General features: G+C 47.0%; 1 protein-coding gene across 1 annotated transcript in view; it reads left to right on the top strand.

Moving 5' to 3' along the window:
• The window catches only part of GSG1L (GSG1 like), a 495,401-nt gene that overhangs the window by 168,657 nt on the left and 301,626 nt on the right, over positions 1-25,118 (top strand). The window lies entirely within an intron of this gene.

The following is a 25,118-nucleotide window of genomic DNA, read 5'->3' as shown; positions in this document are numbered from 1 at the left end:
GTTGCTAACGACGACGGAAGTGCATCACGAAAACCGTGACCCCGATGACATATCGTCAGATAAATCGTAGCGTGTAAAGGGGCCTTAAGTCTATGGAACTCTCTGCTGCAAGATTTTGTGATGGTTCTTTCAGTGAACAAGTTCAAGAGAGACCTGGATGCCTTTTTCACTTTTTTGAACAATATATTACAATTTTTAAGTACCTGATTTGTCAATGTAGTACTTGATCCAGACATTTATTCTGATTTATTCAGTCACATTTGAATTCAGCAGGACATTTTTAGCATCTATCTCTTAAAGCTTTTAGCCAGTCTCCGTGTCAGCACATTAAGATTACAGGTGGGATGTAATGTGACCTAAGTCTTTTTTCTATCTTATCTAGTATGTAACTGTATAGATGGTACAGAAAAGATTTACAGACAAGTGTGAAGGTCTGAATTTTATAAGGATATTGGAATATTTTAAAAATAGCAGTCTGATAAAACAAGAAAAAGAATTCCAGAGAATATGACGTGTCCAAACTGTAGTCCTGCACATTACGGGTAAAAAGAGACCCCAAAAAAGATATAATGTAGTGCACAGAATAGTAAGAATGGATTCAAAGGTCAATCAATTTAAGTTACCTTTATAATGATTGAATGTAGTTGAAGAGCTTTTCAGAGACGCACACTGGAAGTTCTTAGGTTTAGATAAATTGATAGAAGAGGCGAGTATCTTGTTAAACAAGACAGCAGTAGTCAAGAAGTGTAATTAAGGTGGTGTTAAGCACAACTTTTTCTTTTTTTTTTTTTGCTGGAGAGGTTTTGAAAAGTAGAAGCAATAAGAATCGGAGATGTTGTGACATAATAACTAAATGAGAGGACAGAGGTAATAGATACACCAGGACATCGAATTTGAGAAGTGGGTAGAATAGGAGCTCTAATAAGAGAAATGTCAAAGTGGTTTCAAAAGTGAACAAGGGAAGAAAATGAGCTCAATTTTGTCAAGGTAGCGTTCAGATACTTCTCAGATTCCCAAGACAAAGTTGCCAAAATGTTATTAGAAATGTTACATAAAATAGAAAGAGAATGTTCAGGATTTAAGATAGGCATCTGTGTTCCAGTAAATTGGAAGTTAAAGAGTTAAAGGAGTTGTCACTGTATGTGACTGCAGACATCTGAATCTTTAAAGCTGTCACTAGGTGCTCACCAGGTTTTCTCAAGAGCTTCTGATGGTGAGGTTGAGTATGGCTGCTGGTAGCCATCAGGTGCTACTCAGGGAGAGATGGTACTGCGACAGTTGGCCCCAGGTATTGAGGGTACAGATACGGACAGTCACTGATATGAAATGGTGCAGCTGGGGCGGCTGATGCAGACTGGACAGCTGTGAGCAGCAGGGATTTAGGCTTTAGCTGAGGTGGCAGGAGTCATTGAAGCGACTGGGACAGCAGGTACTGACAGGTGTTTGTAGCACGTTCGGCTAGTACAGCAGTCACGGATGGTACAGTGGGTATGGCAGGTGCGATTTGTACCACGGGCATGGCTAGTACAGATAGATGCTGCAGGTACAGCGGATATTAGGACACAAACTCGTGTTAGAGAACTCAGCACAGTTACAACAAATGAGTATGAGACCTGACAACTAGCAATGCATCTCTAAGGATAGACCATGTTGTGTAGGCACCTCTCATAGGGGGATGATGCCTTACATTTTTAGTGCCTCTCAGGCACAGGCTAAGAGGTACTTCTGAGGTAAAACATGCTGTCCCTTTAAGAATAGCTGCATACTCTCAGGAGACCTGTTGTGCGTTTGCAGGCCCTGGGAGCCAGCGGCTTGGACTGGGGACACAGAAACCACCACTGAGCAGCCAGGAGGGTGAGTGTTCCAATGCCCCTGCCAGAGGACCTGGGCAGGACAGTGCAGGGATGCTAGTAATTGCATTACAAAAACATTATTGTGCCAACTAGATATGCTAGGCCTCACTCAATGCAAGTAAATTGATGAGCAAGGCCTGGCACATCTAGTAGAAAAGTAGCCAGAAGTATGCATATCACATATCTGCAGTTACATGACCGCCCACTCTCCCCAAGACCAAAGAATCCTGAAGGTGTGTGGTGTGCATGCTGTTACCTACAGTGAAAGTAGACTTTTATCAGCAGATCAGACAGCTCCTTTAAGAATGTTTCAGTTGGCCAAGACTGACAGCATGACAAAAGAAGAGACCTGTGTTGAGGACTGAGCTGTTAGAACTCACTTATAGAAAAAAAAATCTAGGATAAAAAAAAACGCAAAACATCAAATAGTATAATATTTTACCTGGTAATAATAGTTACCAAGCACATTTACATGCACCATGTCTCCCCCAAAAGTAAACCCTACCCCGAAATTAAGCCCTAGCAGGAATTTTCAGCCTTTTCGGAGTAAGGCAAATATGATCCCCATCTTGAAAATAACCCTAGTTGGGGTTCACTAGTGAAGTGTGTGTGTATGTATGTATGTATGTATGTATGTATGTATGTATGTATGTGTATGTATGTATGTATGTATGTATGTATGTATGTGTGTGTGTGTGTGTGTGTGTGTGTGTGTGTGTGTGTGTGTGTGTGTGTGTGTGTGTGTGTGTGTGTGTGTGTGTGTTAGTGCCTGCCGTACGCAGGGAAGGACCCTGTGGAGCACATAAGGCCCTTCTCGGTGTTCCGATGTGGATCGCAGAAGGACTGGAGGAAGACCTGGGAGCTGCACAGATGTGTCTGCCTTTTTTGGGGAGGTAAATTACCCCCAACCTATGTTTAACCCGGAAAAAAGACCTACACCAAAAATAAGCCTTAGCACATTTTTCGGGGCAAAAATTAACATAAGACAGTTCTCGTGTGTGCTTGTTTTTTAACTCCTAAGTCAAGTCATTTCAATTAACAAATGAATATCCATAAATGATATTTGATTTAGAAAACAATTTCTAGACCAAGTACTTTATACATATAATTTCCATTTTTAATGTATGTAGATATGTAAATGTTTAGGAACCTTTTTTGTAATTATCACAATACATTCAGTAAATCTCATGCAATAAAAACTTTCAGCAAAAATGTTTCTTTTTTTCTTCTTTTTATATCTTCTTGGTCCATAAAGCAGCTACAGAGCTGAATGCACAAGTAAACGGCTTCATTACCATAGACATGAAATATGATGAATGGAGGAAACAGTTAGGCCCCTGAGACATAAATATAGTTATTAAATAAATTCAGTTAATTAACCTATCAGTGGAAGATATCCATGCTACACTCAGAGCAGAACACATTTTGTACCACCTTAGCTTATTACTGGCAGAGGAAAGCAAAGATTCCCACGTCTTAAATACACAGTGGGACGACTGAAGATTCCACATTTCCCTGAAGGATTCCTCAGACAAGAAAAAGTTTTGAAGAGTAATACAAGGTCTTAAGAATTAAATGTGTTCCTGATGAACACCGATTACTTGTTAATAATAGGTGTGATAGCATTATTATCACATTCTTAAAGAGAAAAGCCAAAAGAGAGAAGAAACTCAGAGCTAAAAGCAAATAGAGAATATAGTTCCTCAAATTATTGTTTTCTGAAATAACTCTGTGCCTTTCACAAGTCAAAACATTTGCCACATTTTCAGAGCGCTTATGCGTATTTCTTCACGCCGCTTGCTTTTGCATAAAACTTGGCTCTTGTCATTGAATCTATTTTAGCAGTTACTGCTTTACTAACCAAGAAACATTTACATTTCTCCAAAATTTTTAACTATTCTGAAAGACAACTAAATAGAGCCCAGCCTTGTATTATCTTGGATTTAGTTATTTGGAAACCATAGGGTCCATTTTTGTTTTTTGGCAAAGGGTAGGAAAATGGATAACGAGCCAAAAGTTGAATTTTATATACGGTATTATCCACAATATTGTTGCACAAAATTTCATGCATGGAAGGAAGTTGCACTGATTTGTTTTCAACTCATTTTATACATCTACTTTCAGAAAAACATTCCTTAAATTAACATGTACAATAATCCATGGAATAAAAGACATCAATGTATTTTATTACAACAAATTTCACAGTTCATCCATTGCTGACATCAAGGTTGTAGAGAATAAGGCCCCTTCACACGTGTGTATAAAATAAACACGTGTGACACATTCTGTTTTATCCATGTGGTTTTTAAACATCCATTTGTACGGTTTTGCAATCCATGTGTCATCTGTGTGCTATCAGTCTGTATGTGTGTGTCATCTGTGTGTTATCCATGTGTCATCCATGTTCAGTCAATGTGACATATACTGGCATAAAATGCATTCAAATAATTACTGATTTTAAAGTGTTAAAGTTGTGCAAAGATAATGATAGCTGGATAATGATAGACAGATAGACAGATAGAGAGATAGAGAGATAGGTAGAGAGATAGTTTGTACAGCTTTCTATTTACCAAATAAATAAATTGAAAAACAATATGGGGTCCCTTCACTTTTGGTAACCAGCAATGGTAAAACAGACAACTGTGAGCTGATAATATCAGACCGGGAGGGTCCATGGTTATTGGGCCCTTCCCAGCCTAAAAACACCAGCCCCCAACAACCGTAGAAGTAGTACATCACATGAGATGCTTCAATCCTGGAACTTCAACTTAGCTCTTCACAATGCCCTATATATTCTATTCTTCAGTTCCTGCTTGCCCTTTTCAACCAGCAGATGGCAATGTTAACTTGCAGATACTGTAAGATCTTAACTTAGTGTGCCTTCTGATCACCAGCTCTTACATATTTATCTATTATTTATCTACCAATTATTTCATATTTAGAATTATTTATATTTTACTTATCTATTTGTCATTATCAAATTCACAGAAAAACTTCTATCTATACAGATCAAAAATATAAACACAACACTTTTGTTTTTGCTCCCATTTTTCATGAGCTAAACTCAAAGATCTAAAGGCCACTTTACATGCTGCGATATCGGTACCAATATTGCTAGCATGTGTATCTGCCCCCATCGTTTGTGCGACACGGGCAAATCGCTGCCCATGGCGCACAAAATCGCGCGGACCCATCACATATACTTACCTGCATAGCGACGTCGCTGTGACCAGCGAACCGCCTCCTTTCTAAGGGGGCGGTTCTTTTAGCGTCACAGCGGCGTCACTAAGCGACCACCCAATAGAAGCGGAGGGGCGTAGATAAGCGGGACGTAACATCCCGTCCACCTCCTTCCTTCCGCATTGGCGGCGGCCGCAGGTAAGGTAAGGTTCCTCGTTGCTGCGGTGTCACACGTAGCAATGTGTGCTGCCACAGGAACGACGAACTACATCGTCCAAGCATCAGCAACGATAATTGGGAAGAGGGGGGGGATGTCACCGATGAGCGATTTTGAACATTTTTGCGACGATTCAAAATTGCTCATAGGTGTCACACACAACGACGTCGCTAAAGTGGACGGATGTAGGTCACAAATTCCGTGACCCCAACAAGATCGCTTGAGCGATGTCGTAGCGTGTAAAGCGGCCTTAAGTCTTTTTATGCACACAAAAGGCCTTTTTCTCTCAAATATTGTTCACAAATTTGTCTATAAGCCCTGTCACACACAGAGATAAATCTGCGGCAGATCTGTGGTTGCAGTGAAATTGTGGACAATCAGTGCCAGGTGATGTGGCTGTGTAGAAATGGAACAATATGTCCATGATTTCACTGCAACCACAGATCTGCCAAATATTTATCTCTGTGTGTGACAGGACCTTAAGGTCCTGTGCACACTGGGAAATAACTTTTTCTTAAAAAAAATCCGGATCCTCTGGCAGAATACCACACCCATGTCAAAAACTGCAGTAATGACGCACCTGCGGTTTAGCCGCGGTTTGCCGCGTTTTTACCGCGGTATTGTACCTGCGATTATTTTTACCATTATCTATGGCAAAAATCGCAGGTATCTGCGGAAAAGAAGTGACGTGCTCATTCGTTTTGCTGCAGAAATTCTGCAGCAAAACCTAGAGGTAAAAAAAGCCGCAATGTGCACACATTTTTTGTTCCCATAGCTTTTGCTGAGGAAGGACTGCAGCCAGGTTAGGAACAAAAAACGCACCTTTTCTGCCTCAAAAACGTCGGCAAATCTGCGGCAAAAACTGCAGTGTGCGCACAGGGCCGAAATTTGTGTTAGTGAGCACTTCTCCTTTGCCGACATAATCCATCCACCTCACAGATGTGGCAAATCGAGATACTGATTAGACAGCATGATTATTACACAGGTGTGCCTTAGGCTGGCCACAATAAAGGCCACTCTAAAATGAACAGTTTTATCACAAAGCACAATGACACAGATGTCACAGGTTTTGAGGGTGCATGCAATTAGCATGCATGGATCTGTACACAATTCTCCTGTATGCTGAAAACATCCCAGTTCTTGCATGGCCAGCATATTCAGTGGACGTGTCCCCCATTGAACATGTTTGGGATGCTCTGGATCGGTGTATACAACAGCGTGTTCCAGTTCTTGTCAATATCCATGAACTTCACACAGCCATTGAAGAGGAGTTGACCAACATTTCACACGCCATACATTGCCAGGGGATCATTTTTTAACTCAGTCTGTAAATTATAGATCCTGGAGGGCATAATGAAATAAGGCACAACAAAGCCTGCTGTGAGTGCATTGATACTAGAGAGAGGAGTGTGTCCTGATTCATGTGAGCTACTTGGAAACCTGTAGTTGACATATTAAGCAGATTAAGGTTGGTCTGTTATGGAACTGTAAATGAGAATATTGCCATCCAGCATGACTTGCAGAATGTCGGGTACTCCGGTTTCCTCCCACACTGCAAAAGACATACAGATAGGGAAATTAGATTGGGACCTTGTGTGGATTACGTCGGAACTGGATGTTTAGAATCATTAAATTTGAGAAAGAGGGTGATTTTTCAATTTTTATTTCAAATAAAGGATTATTTTAGTGTTTGTGTTTATTTCTTTTCACTTACAGTTTAAGTAATTGGGAGGTCTCATAGACATCACATTTGAAGTGACTTTGAGAGGCCTAGGTACAAATAATACTGAAAAGTGACACCATTCTAATAACCGCACCCATCACACTGCTCAAAACAATATCCAAGAAATGTATTAATCCTTTATAGGAGCTTCACAAATACTAAAGCAATGTGGAAAGAAAAAAAGAAAATGTTACTTTTTCCCACAAAATGTGTCATTTAGCCCCAAATTTAGCATTTTCCCCAGGGTAAAAAGAGGAAATGCATCATACAATTTGTTGGGCAATTTCTCCTGAGTTCAATGATAGCCTATGTGTGTTTGAAATCTACTGTTTGGGCGCACGACATGGCAGAGAAGGAACGCTATTTGAACTTTAGAAACCAAAACTATCTGGCATAGATACGAGTAGCAGACGCCATGTCGCGTTTGCAGAGCTCCTGTTGTGCCTAAAGAGGGGAAATCCCTTACAACTGAATGCACTTTAGAAACTAGATCCCTCAAGAAATTTATCTAGAGGCATCTTAAACCTCCATGTGCTTCATAAAATTGTATAACATTGACCTGTAAAAATGAAAAATAAATTTTTACTACTAAAATGTTGTTTTCACCACAAATCTTTCAATTTCACAAGGGTACCAGGAGAAAATGCACTCTACAATTTATTTTGCAATTTCTCCTGAGTACGCCAATACCCTATATGTGGTGGAAAACTACTTTTTGAGCTCACAGAATGGAGAAGGAGCGCCATTTGACTTTTTGATAGCAAAATTGGCTGTATTCATTAGTGGTTGCCATTTTGCGTTTGGAGAGCCACTGAATCCCCCACAAGTGACCCCACTTTAGAAACTAGAGTCCTCAAGAAATTAATCTAGCTGTATGGTGACCACCTTGAACTCCAAGTTGCTTTCCAAAATTTTATAATGTTGAACTGTAAAAATGAAAAAAAAATTTTTTTACCACAAAAATGTTGCTTTAACTCTAATTTTTTTCATTTTTGCTAGTGTAACAGGAAATAATGGACCATAGAATTTGGTGTGAAATTTCTCCTGAGCTTACCAATCCCCCATATTTGGTGGAAAACTCCTTTTGAGGCACAGTACAAAGTGAAGAAGGGAAAGAGTGCCATATTTAAGTTCAGATTAAGTTGAAATGGTTTCCTGGTGCCATGTCACAATAGCAGACCCTGATGACATTTACAAATGTTATCCCTCAATAAATTTATCCAGGGGTGCAGTGAGCATATTGACATGACAGGTGTGGCTCACAAAATGTTATACTATTGGACGATAAAGAAAAAATTATTACATTTCTACCACTTAGGCGGGCTTTGCACACTACGACATCGCAGGCCGATGCTGCGATGCCGAGTGCGATAGTGCCCGCCCCCGTCGCAGCAGCGATATGTGGTGATAGCTGGCGTAGCGAAAGTTATCGCTACGCCAGCTTCACACACACACACTCACCTGCCGTGCGACGTCCCTGTGGCCGGCGACCCGCCTCCTTGTTAAGGGGGCGGGTCGTGCGGCGTCACTGCGACGTCACACGACAGCCAGCCAATCTGAGCGGAGGGGCGGAGATGAGCAGGATGTAAACATCCTGCCCACCTCCTTCCTTCCGCATATCCTACGGAAGCCGCAGTGAGGCCGGTAGGAGACGTTCCTCGCTCCTGCGACTTCACACACAGCGATGTGTGATGCCGCAGGAGCGAGGAACAACATCGGACCGTCGCGTCAGCGTAATCATGGATTACGCCGACGCTGCACCGATGATACGATTACGACGCTTTTGCGCTCGTTAATCGTATCATCCAGCCTTTACACACTGCGATGTCGCATGCGATGCCGGAAGTGCGTCATTTTCAATTTGACCCCACCGACATCGCACCTGCGATGTCGCAGTGTGCAAAGTGCCCCTAAGATGCTGTTTTAACCCCAGATTTCCAAATTTTATAAGGGTAATAAGCAGCAAGGGCCCCAAATTATGTCACACAATTGTACCACCCCTGTGTCAGCGGCTGAGCCGCTCAAATCCGGAACCGCGGTGGCTCGAGGAGTCTCCGAACCCGGGAGGGGGGTCTCGCAGACACTCGAAGTGAAAAGGGGGATATGTACAGGGGATTTGAAAGTTCATGATGCTACCCATGGTGCGTGGTAAGATGGAGTACCACCGCTGCTGCTGGGTCGCCCGGTGGTGGTGATATGGCAGCAACGTGTTTAACCCCTCCGTGGGTAGGGGTTTGTGCCCCGGGGCCTGGTGATGGTAGCAAAGGGGTGCCGTTAGGAAGGAGAGGGTTTCTGCGTACTTACTCAGTCCAAGAATACTGACACTGACAGCTTGTAAACCCGAATTCTGACCACCGCTGCAGCAAGGAGGGAGCACGCTTGGATCCATGCCCTTGGTGTTGCTTGTTAGCCTGTGACCCTTTCCGTGGCACCCTCTTCACTATTTGGACCCTGTAGTGTGGAACTAGTCAGGTTCCGCTCACCTGTATGGCTAACGGAGTGAGCTTGCTCTCAGGGTTCACGCGTGGGATTTTCTGGACTGTGTTTGGGAAAGTCCTATCCCATCGGTGCGCTAGTACCCCCGATTTTGGAGCGGATGAGAGATGAATCTTGAAGACTTCATCCCCGTCGGGTAAGTTACCAGGATGCTTGAAGCTACTTCCCAGCCTAGTGTCCACGTACCCCATTGTGCCCTGGCCCCTCCCTGGAGATGGCTCAAGGGCGCCGGCTGCCCTCCTCGGCAGATCCGTGCCCCTTGACACGATCCCCTGCGATCGGGGTTCCATCTCCTACCAGGTCCAGACCAATGTCTGCCACCTAGTAAGCTAAAGGAACCCTGCTCCAACACAGTGACCTCTCCCTCTGAGAGTCACCACTCCACACTCCTACTCCTTCACCTCCTTTCTCGCTTCTCCTTATAATAATAATAATAATAATACAATAATAATTTCACTTTCCCCTACCAACCCCCTAAGTGGACGGCCCTATTCCCTTCAGGCCCCCCCAATGGTGCATCTGGTGGGTGTGGTGCAAAGTGTTCCTAGGATTTTGACTGGCTCTGATTGTTACGGGGGGCTGTCTGATAATAAAACCCAAAGGAATATCAGATAGTCAGGGTCCACCGTGCAAACACTCTGCTGCAGACTATGGCAGAGGATAAGGGGTATATAAGTGTGCCACAGTAAATAGTAATAGCACAAGTGCAGAGTGCAATACCTCTGTTAAACTCACAGAGGAATATAATTAGGAAATAAAGCAATTCCTCCCTTGCTTGGAGGGTGTGTGGTATGGTCTCTGTTAATGGTCACAGAGACAAAAGCAGGGAGTGTGAAATGGCACCTACCTACCGTAGGTCCGTTCCACTAGCGGTGCCAGGAGATGGACAGCAGCGTAAGCCGCACAAAGCTCCTACCTGCGTTCGCTCCACTAGTGTGCGAGGACACGAACCACTAGATATGGCACCTGCCTAAGTCCACTCCACTATTGGTGCAAAAGAGACGGACAGCAGCATAAGCTGCACAAAGCTCCTACCTATGTTCGCTCCCCTAGTGTGCGAGGATACGAACAACTGCCAGACGCAGTATAAGGAACGTTACCCTAGCGGCAACATCCACCTACGAGTAGAATCACAAGGCACAGCCAGACCATGTGCCTCAGGCACCTGCCTATGTCCGCTCCACTAAGATGTAAGGATACGGACTGCAGCCAAAGCTGTAAGGTATAAGAACGCTACCCTGCCGGTAGCGCTCACCCAGCATAGACAGAGAGATGCCTAGAGGGACGTGCACAGAGCGTCTACTCTCATGCATGAACCAAGAGGACTGAGCGCTGGGCGGCGTGCGTCAGGGTCTTATATAGACTTTGTGCCTCATCCAAGATGGAGGACACCAGAGCCAATCCGCTGCCAGAACGACAGCAATGACGTCACGCTGGCCTATCACCGAGCAAAGCGTCACAAGCACATGACCAGCGACCAATCGGCATAGAAGGTGTCAGACACATGTGACCTCGTGTCAGCGATGATGTCACCCGCACATGTGCAATGGCTCCAAGATAGGACTTAGTCTCCAGCGCTTGCACATGTGCAGTAGCAAGAAATCCGAACATAGTCTCCAGTGCTCGCACATGTGCAGTAGCAAGAAATCCGAACATAGTCTCCAGTGCCACAGCAACCGTAACACTGATCGTAGCAACACCAAAGAACAGGGATCCGTAACCAAGGAGGATGCGGATACTGTGCAGAAGGGCAGATTGCACAATACCCTGTGATGACCTGATAGGCCAGGGCGTCACACAATTTCTCCTGAATGTGGCAAAAACCCATAGGTGACTTTACAGTAATGTTTGGTTGCACCACAGTGCTTGGGAGGGAAGGAGCACCATTTGACTTTTGGAGTACAGATTTTTCTAGAATAGTTTGTGGACTCCATTTGCAGAGCTCCTAAGCGCTAGAACTGCAAGAAAAAAAACCTAAAAATGACCAAATGTTCAAACGTATACTCCTCTAGTAGTTCATCTACTGGTGTAGTGATAATTTAGTTTCTAGAAAACACCCATTGTGTCAAACGCAGTGAATGTTGCAGAATTAAAAATTACAAATAAGCCCTTGTAATGTAGTGCCCATATACTGTACCCAGCTAATGCTTCTGGAGACACATACCCTGTAAATTAAATGGGCTTCCTCACTACACCAATGTGAAACATGTGGACATTAACTGTGGTTTAGGCACATTGTGGGCTCAGAAGGGAGTGGGGCATTTGGATTTCAGAGTGCAGAATTTCCCGGATTTCTTTTTAAGGGAGCCATAATGATTTTCCAGAGCCTTTGTGCTACCAGTAATGTGGAAGCCCCCAATATTTCCATTAACAGATGATGGAACTGAGTGGGAACTTGTTTTTTGTGGGTTGACTTGAACACTATTTGGTGGCAATTTCAAGTGCAGAAGATTTTAGATCAATTCACAATTATCTTGTGCTTTATGCTGAGAATACACATTAGGATTTCATCTACAGCTCTGGAATACATGATTCAGGTTCTTGGAGGCACCGATTGGAGGGGAAATTAAGTGCACCCTCTCTCAAGGTCCCCTAAATGCTGTGATCGATATTGGTCACGGCATTTACATGTTGAAACAGCCAGGGACGGCATGGAGACTGTCCCTGGCTGAGAGAGCTGGGGCTCAGCTGTCAGGAAAGCTGAAGTGCCAGCAGTGATCAAGTTGGAAACAGCTCCTTTGCCGTCACGATTGCTAGGATGTACTGGGTACTGTTACAATTCAGTATCTGGCCACTTTTATGGGGAGTGAACTGTTCTAATTAGACCAGATGTATTGTTCCTTTGTTAGGTAAATCAAGAGAAGTTAGCTATTATTTCAAGTCAGACTGACCAGAACACTATTTTGTGTTAAATGTGGATTGCCTTCTAAATGTGTATTGCATCAGCACCTCTGACTACATCAATCAGAAGAAAATTATGCAGTCTTATTAAACTAGCAACCAATGAAAGAACAGCCATTTCCCACCAATCTAGTAAGAAACAATACCCTGAAATGACAACTGAGGGGTATTAAAAGAGCCTTGCTCCTGTCACCAGATTCATATTCTACAGGACTTCAGCCTAGGATATATGGTTCCAGCTGGAGGATCACAGAACTGCTTTACTGTTCAACACTGAGCCCACAAATTCATTTGGAGAACCCAGATTGGGACAGTACGGTAATTTGGCTATATAGCTATGCTTCAACAGCTTCCTAAGTTGTCCTCTCAGTGGGTGGCATTTAATATATACTTGTAGATTATCTATATGGTAATAGATAGGACTTTTACAGATGCTGCTAACAAGTATGTGAATTTTTTTCTTTCTTTAAATAGCATAAAAGAGGAGTGATTTGAATTTTTATATATTTAAAAATGTTTCCATATCTTTTAAAAATTGCATTTTTTACATTAATCTTTAGTCCCCATAAAGTAGGGGTCTCAAACTTGGCTGGGTGTATGTGCCGCACATAAAAAAAATAATTTGGGGGGGGGTCGCATTGATCGCTGGACAAAGTGACATTTTTATTAATACCATATTTTTTTTACCTACACCTTTGGATCACTGTTTTTGAACATTTTTTGCTCACTTAATATAACAAACATGTACTTTTTTTGTATATATATATATATATATATATATATATATATATATATATATATATATATATATATATATATATATATATATATATATATATATATATATATATATATATATATATATATATATATATATATATATATATATATATATACATATACACACACACACACACATACACAGTACAGGCCAAATGTTTGGACACACCTTCTCATTCAAAGAGTTTTCTTTATTTTCAGGACTCTGAAAATTGTAGATTCACACTGAAGGCATCAAAACTATGAATTGAAACATGTGGAATGAAATACTTAAAAAATTGTGAAAAACTGAAAATATGTCTTATATTCTAGGTTCTTCAAAGTAGCCACCTTTTGCTTTGATTACTGCTTTGCACACTCTTGGCATTCTCTTGATGAGCTTCAAGAGGTAATCACCGGAAATGGTTTTCCAACAGTTTTGAAGGAGTTCCCACAGATGCTTATCACTTGTTGGCCCTTTTGCCTTCACTCTGTGGTCCAGCTCACCCCAAACCATCTTGATTGGGTTCAAGTCTGGTGACTGTGGAGACCAGGTCATCTGGCGTAGCACCCCATCACTCTCCTTCTTAGTCAAATAGCCCTTACACATCCTGGAGGTGTGTTTGGGGTCATTGTTGAAAAATAAATGATGGTCCAACTAAACGCAAACCAGATGAAATAGCATGCCGCTGCAAGATGCTGTGGTAGCCATGCTGGTTTTGTATGCCTTCAATTTTGAATAAATCCCCAACAGTGTCACCAGCAAAGCACCCCCACACCATCACACCTCCTCCTCCATGCTTCACGGTGGGAACCAGCCATGTAGAGTCCATCCGTTCAACTTTTCTACAAAGACACGGTGGTTGGATCTAAAGATCTCAAATTTGGACTCATCAGACCAAAGCACAGATTTCCACTGGTCTAATGTCCATTCCTTGTGTTCTTTAGCCCAAACAAGTCTCTTCTGCTTGTTGCCTGTCCTTAGCAGTGGTTTCCTAGAAGCTATTTTACCATGAAGGCCTGCGGCACAAAGTCTCCTCTTAACTCTTGTTCTAGAGATTAGAAGGTGTGTCCAAACTTTTGGTCGGTACTGTATATACTAGCTGTAGTTCCCAGGCGTTGCCTAGGATAGTAACTGTCTCTCTGTCTCTCTCCCAGTCTCTGTCTGTGTGTCGCTGTCTGTCTGTCTCTCTGTTTGTGTCTTTTTTGTCTGTCTGTCTGTCTGTCTGTTTTTATCTCCCTGTCTGTATTTGTATGTAGTCTGTCTGTCTCCATCTCTCTCTGTCTGTCTGTCTCTCTATGTGTGTGTCTGTCTGTCTCCCTCTTTCCCAGTCTGTCTCTTTCCCCGGCTGTCTCTTTCCCCGGCTGTCTCTTTCCCCGGCTGTCTCTTTCCCCGGCTGTCTCTTTCCCCGGCTGTCTCTTTCCCCGGCTGTCTCTTTGCCCGGCTGTTTCTTTCCAAGGCTGTCTCTTTCCAGGGCTGTCTCTTTCCAGGGCTGTCTCTTTGCCCGGCTGTCTCTTTCCCCTTCTGTCTCTTTCCCACTCTGTCTCTTTCCAGTTCTGTCTCTTTGCCTAACTGTCTCTTTCAGGACTGTCTCTTTCCAGGGCTGTCTCTTTCCAGGGCTGTCTCTTTCCCCGTCTCTTTTTTCCCGTCTGTCTCTTTCCCCATCTGTCACTTTGCCCAACTGTCGCTTTGCCCAACTGTCTCTTTCCAGGGCTGTCTCTTTGCCCGTCTGTCTCTTTCCCCGTATGTCTCTGTCTGTGTCTCTCTCTGTCTATCTCTCTCTGTCTGTCTGTCTTTTTCTGTCTCTGTCTCTCCACTGACATCATATTACCTCACACATTCACACATAAGCTTCTTATATTAACAGTTTATGTTGTTCCTATAGCAACCACTGACAGATGCTATTAATAGCCTGTAGCTCCCACCTCCATTCAGTTTAATGGAGGCATGATTTTGGAGAGTAACTGTAAAGCGCAGGGTTAAATTTTCCCATCAAAACAGTCTATGACATTCCTTGAGTCACATGGAGTGTCTGTGCAAAATTTCATGATTGTAAATGCGACGGTGCCAATTCTTTTAGCGGACATACACACACACAAATACATACACTCAGCTCTATATATTAGAGATATATATATATATATATATATATATATATATATATATATATATATATATATATATATATATATATATATATATTATATATATATATATATATATTATATATATATATGGTTCTAGGAAGTTTCGCCCCCAGCAGTTCACCCCCAGCATTTCGCCCCCAGCATTTCGCCCCCAGGTACACTTCGCCCCCGAACATTTCGCACCCATCATTTTGCCCCCAAGATGTTTTGCCCCCGCACATTTCGCCCCCGGATGTTTCGCACCCAGCAGTTCGCCCCTGGACGTTTCGCCCCTGGATGTTTCGTCCCCAGCAGTTCGCCCCCGCACATTTCGCCCCCAGCAGTTCGCCCCCGGACGTTTCGCCCCGGATGTTTCGCCCCCAGCAGTTCGCCCCCGCACATTTCGCCCCCAGCAGTTCGCCCTCAAGTGTTTCGCCCCCGGATGTTTCGCCCCCGGATGTTTCGCCCCTAGCAGTTCGCCACCGGACGTTTCGCCCCCGGATGTTTAGCCCCCAGTTGTTCGCCCCCTCACATTTCGCCCCCAGCAGTTCGCCCCCAGCAGTTCGCCCCCAGCAGTTCGCCCCCAGCAGTTCGCCCCCAGGTACAGTTCGCCCCCGAACATTTCGCACCCAGCATTTTGCCCCCAAGATGTTTCGCCCCCGCACATTTCGCCCCCGGATGTTTCGCCCCCAGCAGTTCGCCCCTGGATGTTTTGCCCCCGGATGATGTTTCGCCCCCAGTAGTTCGACCCCAGGATGTTTCGCCCCCGCAAATTTCGCCAACAGATGTTCACCCACAGATATTTCGCCCCCAGCTTTTTGCCCCCATATTTTTCAGCTTCAAATTAGGCAGGGAATTTTGGCCTTGTGTTTTAGCACTAAGACCTCTTTCACAGAAGGCACTTACCCAAGTACTAAGCACTGGAAAATCACTAAGAAGATTGCCAATTTTGAATATATAAGTCAATGGCTGGAAAAGCGACATGCTGTTTCGGCCAACTCTTTTTATTTTATTACAGGAGCTATTTTTGAGCACTTAGCGTTCATCAATAGCCTGTATCTTATGGGTCAAAATTTCATGATTGTAAATGCAACGGTGCAAATTCTTTTAGCGGACATACACACACACATACATACACTGAGCTCTATATATTAGATATATATATATATATGGTTCTAGGAAGTTTCGCCCCCAGCAGTTCGCCCCCAGGTACACTTCGCCCCCGAACATTTCGCCCCTAGCATTTTGCCCCCAGGATGTCTCGCCCCCGCACAATTCGCCCCCGGATATTTCGCCCCCAGTAGTTCGCCCCTGGACGTTTCACCCCCGGATGTTTCGCCCCCGGATGTTTCGCCCCCAGCAGTTCGCCCCCGCACATTCACCCCCAGCAGTTCGCCCCCGGATGTTTCACCCCCAGTAGTTCGCCCCCGCACATTTCGCCCCCAGCAGTTTGCCCCCGGACGTTTTGCCCCTGGATGTTTCGTCCCTGGATGTTTCGTCCCCCGTAGTTCGTCCCTGGATGTTTCTCCCCCAGCAGTTCGTCCCCGGACGTTTCGCCCCTGGATGTTTTGCCCCCAGCAGTTCGCCCCCGCACATTTCGCCACCAGCAGTTCGCCCTCAAGTGTTTCGCCCCCGGATGTTTCGCCCCTAGCAGTTCGCCACCGGACGTTTCGCCCCCGGATGTTTAGCCCCCAGTTGTTCGCCCCCAGCAGTTCGCCCCCAGCAGTTCGCCCCCAGCAGTTCGCCCCCAGGTACACTTCGCCCCCGAACATTTCGCACCCAGCATTTTGCCCCCAAGATGTTTCGCCCCCGCACATTTCGCCCCCGGATGTTTCGCACCCAGCAGTTCGCCCCCGGATGTTTCGCCCCCGGATGTTCGCCCCCGCACATTTCGCCCCCAGCAGTTCGCCCCTGGATGTTTTGCCCCCGGATGATGTTTCGCCCCCAGTAGTTCGACCCCAGGATGTTTCGCCCCCGCAAATTTCGCCAACAGATGTTCACCCACAGATATTTCGCCCCCAGCTTTTTGCCCCCATATTTTTCAGCTTCAAATTAGGCAGGGAATTTCGGCCTTGTGTTTTAGCACTAAGACCTCTTTCACAGAAGGCACTTACCCAAGTACTAAGCACTGGAAAATCACTAAGAAGATTGCCAATTTTGAATATATAAGTCAATGGCTGGAAAAGCGACATGCTGTTTCGGCCAACTCTTTTTATTTTATTACAGGAGCTATTTTTGAGCACTTAGCGTTCATCAATAGCCTGTATCTTATGGGTCAAAATTTCATGATTGTAAATGCAACGGTGCAAATTCTTTTAGCGGACATACACACACACACACACATACACACACTGAGCTCTATATATTAGATATATATATATATATATATATATATATATATATATATATATATATATATATATGGTTCTAGGAAGTTTCGCCCCCAGCAGTTCGCCCCCAGGTACACTTCGCCCCCGAACATTTCGCCCCTAGCATTTTGCCCCCAGGATGTCTCGCCCCCGCACAATTCGCCCCCGGATATTTCGCCCCCAGTAGTTCGCCCCTGGATGTTTCACCCCCGGATGTTTCACCCCCAGCAGTTCGCCCCCGCACATTCACCCCCAGCAGTTCGCCCTCGGATGTTTCGCCCCCGGATGTTTCACCCCCAGTAGTTCGCCCCCGCACATGTCGCCCCCAGCAGTTTGCCCCCGGACGTTTTGCCCCTGGATGTTTCGTCCCTGGATGTTTCGTCCCCCGTAGTTCGTCCCTGGATGTTTCTCCCCCAGCAGTTCGTCCCCGGACGTTTCGCCCCTGGATGTTTTGCCCCCAGCAGTTCGCCCCCCGCACATTTCGCCCCCAGCAGTTCACCCTCGGATGTATCGCCCCCGGATATTTCGCCCCCAGCAGTTCGCCCCCGGACGTTTCGCCCCTGGATGTTTCGCCCCCAGCAGTTTGCCCCTGGATGTTTCGCCCCCAGCAGTTCGCCGCCGCACATTTCGCCCCCAGCAGTTCACCCTCGGATGTATCGCCCCCGGATATTTCGCCCCCAGCAGTTCGCCCCCGGACGTTTCGCCCCTGGATGTTTCGCCCCCAGTTGTTCGCCCCCTCACATTTCGCCCCCAGCAGTTCGCCCCCGGATGTTTCGCCCCCAGTAGTTCGCCCCCTCACATTTCGCCCCCAGCAGTTCGCCCCCGGACGTTTCGCCGCCGGATGTTTCGCCCCCAGTAGTTCGCCCCCAGGATGTTTCGCCCCCGCACATTTCGCCAACAGATGTTCGCCCACGGATATTTCGCCCCCAGCTTTTTGCCCCCAGATGTTTAAGCTTCAAATTAGGCAGGGAATTTCGGCCTTGTGTTTTAGCACTAAGACCTCTTTCACAGAAGGCACTTACCCAAGTACTAAGCACTGGAAAATCACTAAGAAGATTGCCAATTTTTAATATATAAGTCAATGGCTGGAAAAGCGAGGTGTTGTTTCGGCCAGCTCTTTTTATTTTATTACAGGAGCTATTTTTGAGCACTTAGCGCATAGTATCTTATGGGTCAAAATTTCATGATTGTAAATGCGACGGTGCAAATTCTTTTAGCGGACATACACACACACACACACATACATACACTGAGCTCTATATATTAGATATATATATATATATATATATGTATATATACTGTGTATATATATATTGTGAGGTAGCGTGGTCGGCTGCGTGGCAGAAGACACGGGATCCAGGCACCAATGGTCACAGCACATGGTTTATTGCACAAACAAAGTCCAAAACAGCACACAACACGTTCCGGAATGTCCTCCTCCTGGACCAACAAGCCAGGTTCCAGAAATGGCTCACATGTGTTTCTTTGGCAGAAACTCAGGGAGTTGTGTTCACTCCCTCACACTAGGGGCCCACGCCCATGTTCCTGTTTCCTTTTAACCCTCCTTTCAGCCTGCAGGGAAACAGCATTAACCCTGGAGTGGAGTTGTTTTCTATACATGGAGGGAGCACAACCGGGGCGAGACGTACCGGCCGTCATAGACAACCCCGGTCACAGTCTCACATACCCCCCCCTCAGTTCAAGCGTGCGGGGTTGAACTCCCGCCATCAAACACGGGCCGCGGGACAAGGCATCGGCGCTGCCCTGCAACCTACCGGCCCGGTGTTCAACCGTAAACCAGAAGTTCTGTAGAGAAAGGAACCACCGGGTAACCCGGGCATTCCGTTCCTTGGCGGACCTCATCCAGACCAGCAGAGAGTGATCAGTCACCAAGCGAAACTGCCGTCCCAGCAGGTAATAGCGTAGGGACTCCAAGGCCCACTTGATCGCCAGGCACTCCTTCTCCACTACGCTATAATTCCGCTCGTGAGGGGTGAGCTTCCTACTTAAGAAGGTGACGGGGTGTTCCTCCCTCTGAACCACCTGAGACAGCACTGCCCCCAGGCCGACCTCAGAGGCGTCAGTCTGTACTACGAACTCCTTCCGGAAATCAGGGTTGACAAGAACGGGCTATCCGCACAGGACCCCCTTCAGGGCCCGGAAGGAGTCCTCGGCCTGCGGAGTTCAGCGCACCATGACAGACTTCTTGCCTTTGAGAAGGTCCGTCAAGGGGGCTGATAGTCCCACAAAATTTTTTACAAACCTCCAGTAGTACCCCACGATACCCAGGAAGGCCCTAACCTGCTTCGTAGTCAGGGGTCTAGGCCACTTCTGGATCGCCTCAACTTTGTTAATTTGGGGCTTAATCACTCCTTGGCCTATTACGTAGCCCAAGTAGCAGGCTTCCGTGAGCCCCAACGCACATTTCTTGGGATTGGCTGTCAATCCGGCTGTTCGGAGCGTGTTCACCACCGCTTGTACCTGTTCCAAGTGGGTCTGCCACTCGGAGCTGTAAATAATGATGTCATCAAGGTACGCTGATGCATACGCCTGGTGGGGTTCCAGCACCAAGTCCATCAACCTCTGGAACGTGGCCGGAGCGCCATGTAACCCAAAAGGCAAGACAACATAGTGTAAGAGACCCTCCGGCGTAACAAAAGTGGTTTTCTCCTTGGCGGACTCCGTCAGTGGCACCTGCCAGTACCCCTTGGTCAGGTCGAGCGTGGTGAAATATCGCGCCTGTCCCAGCCTATCAATCAGCTCATCCACCCGGGGCATGGGGTAGAGATCGAACTTGGATATTTCGTTCAATCTCCTAAAGTCATTGCAGAACCTTAAGGAGCCATCGGGATTTGGTATTAGGACAATGGGACTAGCCCATTCACTCCGGGATTTTTCGATGACCCCCAGGCGTAGCATTGTCTTCACTTCCTCTGATATGGGTTGTCTTCGAGCCTCCGGCACCCGGTATGGCTTCAGGCGTACCTTCAGGTGAGGCTCGGTGACAATGTCATGTCGTATCAGACTGGTCCTACCAGGCAGCTCGGAGAAGACATCGGGGTTCTGCTGAACCAGCCGTCTGGCCTCTCGCCTCTGTTGCTTGGTGAGGGCTTCTCCAATCCTTACTTCCGGTTCGTCCTCTCCGGAGGTCGCTGGAGCCGGGTTTGAACGACCTGAAGAGGAGGGAGATGGGGAAAAATCAACCATCAGGATTTCCCGTTCCTGCCAAGGTTTTAACAGGTTTACATGGTATATTTGTTCAGGTTTCCGCCTACCGGGCTTCAATACCTTATAGCTGACCACCCCGATTCTTTCCTTTTATCTCGTAGGTGCCTTGCCACTGAGCCAGGAATTTACTCTCTGCCGTGGGGACCAATACCAACACCCGATCCCCGGGGTTAAAGGTCCGCACGGTGGCTTGTCTATTGTAGCGGCCGCTTTGCGCGGCCTGAGCCTCCTGTAAATGCTCCTTCACAATTGGCATGACCGCGCTTATGCGGTTCTGCATTCCTAAAATGTGTTCAATCACACTTTTATGGGGGGTGGGCTCCTGCTCCCATGTTTCCTTTGCCAGGTCCAACAATCCCCGGGGATGTCGCCCGTATAACAACTCAAAAGGTGAAAACCCCGTGGATGCCTGTGGCACCTCTCGGATGGCAAACATCAAATAGGGAAGCATCATATCCCAGTCTTTCCCGTCTTTGGAAATCACCCTTTTGAGCATGGTTTTCAGGGTTTTATTGAATCGCTCCACTAAACCGTCCGTTTGAGGATGATACACAGACGTACACAACTGCTTGATCTGGAGTAGCCGGCATAGCTCTTTGGTCACTTTAGACATGAATGGGGTCCCCTGATCCGTAAGGATCTCCTTGGGCAACCCCACCCGGCAGAACACATCAAACAACTCCCAAGCTATAAGCTTCGCTGCAGTATGTCTGAGAGGTATCGCCTCTGGATACCGGGTGGCATAGTCAACGATCACTAGGATGTGTTGGTGCCCGCGAGCGGACTTTACGAAGGGCCCCACCAGATCCATCCCTATCCGTTCAAAAGGGACTTCTATAATGGGTAACGGTACCAACGGACTGCGAAAGTGGGCCAGGGGTGCGGTAAGCTGACACTCCGGGCAGGTTTCGCAGAACCGTTTTACCTCCCCAAAGACCCCGGGCCAATAGAACCTTTGCAATATTCGCTCCTGCGTTTTCTTGACCCCTAGGTGGCCACTCATCAGGTGTTTATGAGCCAAGTCGAGGACCCGCCGGCGATACGGTTGGGGCACCACCAACTGCTCTACCCCCACGCCCCGTATTTCATCTACCAGGTAGAGTAAATCCTGCTTAACAGCGAAATGGGGGTACCTTACCTGGGCACCGGGCAGCTGTGCCACCCCGTCAACCACTGTCACCCGACTCCGGGCATGTATTAATGTAGGGTCCTGGAGTAGGGCTGTCCCAAACGTATCCGGGGACGCCTCCAACTCCGGGATGGGCTCGACCATCTCAGCCTCTCCTGCCAATACCTCTAGGGGTGACCTATCGGGTTCACATTCTGTCCCTATCATGGGGACCCCTACGGCAAGCGTCCCGGATTCGGGATTGTCGGGCTCAGGTCCCGGACTGTCCAATACCTGAGGGGACTTAGAAGGCCCCTTCCATAGAGTCCAAAAATACGGCAGATCCCTTCCTAGGATCATGTCATAGGGAAGAGTGTTCATAAGTCCCACCTCATGTTGCACCTGACCGCAGGGTGCTGTGATGGTGACAACCCCCGTGGGATAGTCTCGGCGGTCCCCATGTATGCAAACCACCCCCACTGTACGTCCTGTGGCCTTTACTTCAGCCATTAGGGTTGATCGCACAAGGGTCACTAAGCTTCCGGAATCCAACAAGCCTGTAACCGGACATCCATTCACCTGTATTTGGCACAAGTGGGGCTCAGTCTCTGGGGAGACAAGGTCCGCGGTACACACCGCCTGAGCATACATTGAACCCCGCCGGGTAACCCCACTATCCATGGGCTCCGTGGTGAGTGGACACTGGGCTTCCATATGTCCCACCCGCTGGGGAAGGAAACCCCCTTGACGAGTTGTTGTTTAGGGTACATAGCCTTCCGGACCTCAGGGACAGCGGGCGCAGCCTCAGACGGGACGGTAGCGGACTCCCGCACCGGTGTCAGCGGTGGGTCCTTGGCCCGAGGCTTGGAGGGGCCGGACCGACGGGCGGCTTGCAAAGTCTCAGTGTCCCGTATCAAGTCCTGCGTAGCCACATGCCGCTCCACCAGGCACACTAATTGGTCCAGGGTACTTGGGTCGCCCTGTCCTACCCATCATTGAATGGTGACGGGTAAAGTGCGCACAAAGCGATCAACCACTACCCTCTCCACCATTTGCGCAGGGCTCAGAGTGTCAGGCTGCAACCACTTCTTTACCAGATGCAACAAGTCATAGGCCTGGGAGCGTACGGGTTTGACTTCCTCATAGAACCACTGATTTACCCGCTGAGCCCGTACATAGGTATTCACCCCCAACCGAGCAAGTATTTCAGCTTTCAGGGTCTCATTCTATGGCGTCCTCGGTACAGAGGTCCAGGTACGCTTTTTGGGGCTCCCCCGTCAGATAGGGCGACAATACCTCAGCCCACTGGGGGGGTCGGCAGCTTCTCCCGCTCGGCCACCCGCTCAAACACCACCAGGAACGCTTCCACATCATCCCCCGGGGTCATCTTTTGCAACGCTTGTCTCACCGCTTTCCGACGCTGCCGTCGTCACCCGGTCCTGGGGTTGTTGCTACCGGTCCGGCACGGATCGACTTGGCCAGGAGAACCATCTGTTCTTGGTGACTTTGTTCATGCAATTGCAAGGAGTGCTGCTGCTGTTGCTGCTGACGATCCAACGACCGGAGAAGGTGTGCATTGGTCTGTTGTTGCTGTGCATTAGCCTGAGCCAGCTGCTTTAGTATGTCCTCCATGGCGTCGCCGGGTTTGGGCTGTAGTATAGCCGCTCGAATCCAGGACATGCGCTACTGGGTCACCAGGGATGGATGCTACACCTCACCGGGCTGGCATGCCCGAATTCTCCACCCTCTGTGAGGTAGCGTGGTCAGCTGCGCGGCAGAAGAAACGGCATCCAGGCACCAATGGTCACAGCACACGGTTTATGGCACAAAAAGTCCAAAACAGCACACAACACGTTCCGGAATGTCCTCCTCCTGGACCAACAAGCCAGGTTCCAGAAATGGCTCACATGTGTTTCTTTGGCAGAAACTCAGGGAGTTGTGTTCACTCCCTCACACTAGGGGCCCACGCCCACCTTCCTGTTTCCTTTTAACCCTCCTTTCAGCCTGCAGGGAAACAGCATTAACCCTGGAGTGGAGTTGCTTTCTATACATGGGGGGAGCACAACCGGGGCGAGACGTACCGGCCGTCATAGACAACCCCGGTCACAGTCTCACAATATATATATTATATATATATATATATATATATATATATATATTATATGTTTCTAGGAAGTTTCGCCCCCAGCAGTTCGCCCCCAGCAGTTCGCCCCCAGCAGTTCGCCCCCAGGTACACTTCGCCCCCAGGTACACTTCGCCCCCAGGTACACTTCGCCCCCAGGTACACTTCGCCCCCAGGTACACTTCGCCCCCAGGTACACTTCGCCCCCAGGATGTTTCGCACCCGCACATTTCGCCAACAGATGTTCGCCCACGGATATTTCGCCCCCAGCTTTTTGCCCCCAGACGTTTCAGCTTCAAATTAGGCAGGGAATTTCGGCCTTGTGTTTTAGCACTAAGACCTCTTTCACAGAAGGCACTTACCCAAGTACTAAGCACTGGAAAATCACTAAGAAGATTGCCAATTTTGAATATATAAGTCAATGGCTGGAAAAGCGAGGTGTTGTTTCGGCCAGCTCTTTTGATTTTATTACAGGAGCTATTTTTGAGCACTTAGCGTTCATCAATAGCCTGTATCTTATGGGTCATTACCGAGAGCGCTCACAAAAGCGCTCTCAAAAATGCCAGAAAAGCGCGTGCTTTGGAGTTCTAAAACAGTGGCAGCATAAGAGTGCTTTCACACTTCCGCTACATATGCACTACAGGCCGCCCATTCGCTTCTGTAATGCCGCTGTTTCGCTAACTTGCAGCGGAACGAAAAGAAGAAAATGCTCTTCTTTTTGTTCTGACACTGATAGCGGAATGCGGCATTACAAAAGCGAACGGGCGGCTTCAGATCGCGGAACCCAGCCGTTCACTTCTATGGGCAATGCAAGCGGAATGCCAGCATTCCGCCAGCATTGCCCCGGTGTCAGCTGGATGTCAGATCCAGAGCGGATTGACCTCTGGCGGCCCCAAACACAAGTGTGAAACCACTCTAAAATTACAGTGTGCAAGAGGCCTAAAATCAAAACAATTTTGAACTTTTACCTGACTCAGCACTGACCTACTTTGTTGCAAGTTTTGTTGCAGATGTAACAAGTAGCAGGTCAGATGT

This window comes from Anomaloglossus baeobatrachus, chromosome 7 (assembly GCF_048569485.1).
Source record: "Anomaloglossus baeobatrachus isolate aAnoBae1 chromosome 7, aAnoBae1.hap1, whole genome shotgun sequence".
NCBI lineage: Eukaryota > Metazoa > Chordata > Amphibia > Anura > Aromobatidae > Anomaloglossus > Anomaloglossus baeobatrachus.
This window is presented reverse-complemented; position numbering and strand designations above follow the sequence as displayed.